General features: G+C 43.5%; 1 pseudogene; it reads left to right on the top strand.

Moving 5' to 3' along the window:
- The first annotated feature begins 305 nt into the window (after positions 1-305).
- LOC135539095 (5S ribosomal RNA) lies at positions 306-424 on the top strand (annotated as a pseudogene).
- Positions 425-556: the final 132 nt, after the last annotated feature.

Raw genomic sequence — 556 nt, 5'->3', positions numbered from 1 at the left:
GTACTTGGATGGGAGACCGCCTGGGAATACCAGGTGCTGTAAGCTTTTTGTCACTGCCTTGTGGAATTTCAAATCTTTGTCCGTTTTTTCCCACAAGGCTGAAATGTGTGCCTTCGCTTTGAAATAAGTAAGCAAGGTTAGTTTGTATATCATCCAACAATCTGTGCTACAAATTATGGCGACAGTATATGCAATTTCTTCCACTTTTTGAGTGACACAAAGATGCTTATCGAAATGGTGAAAATGGAACAGCTGTTAATCAGACTCACTTTTACTTTTTATAGTGCACCAAGAGATAGTTTCTCGCTTATGACCACACCGGCCTGAGTACGCCTGATCTCGTCTGATCTTGGAAGCCAAGCAGGGTCGGGCCTGGTTAGTACTTGGATTGGAGACAGCCTGGGAATACCAGGTGCTGTAAGCTTTTTGTCACTGCCTTGTGGAATTTCAACAAAAAACAAAACAAAAAGAAAGCACGCCTGATCTCGTCTGATCTCGGAAGCTAAGCAAGGGCGGGCCTGGTTAGTACTTGGATGGGAGACTATAAATACAGTTT

This window comes from Oncorhynchus masou, unplaced genomic scaffold, assembly GCF_036934945.1.
Source record: "Oncorhynchus masou masou isolate Uvic2021 unplaced genomic scaffold, UVic_Omas_1.1 unplaced_scaffold_1932, whole genome shotgun sequence".
Taxonomy (NCBI): Eukaryota; Metazoa; Chordata; class Actinopteri; order Salmoniformes; family Salmonidae; genus Oncorhynchus; species Oncorhynchus masou.
The sequence above is the reverse complement of the archived record's forward strand: the minus strand, read 5'-3'. Positions and strand labels throughout refer to the sequence as shown.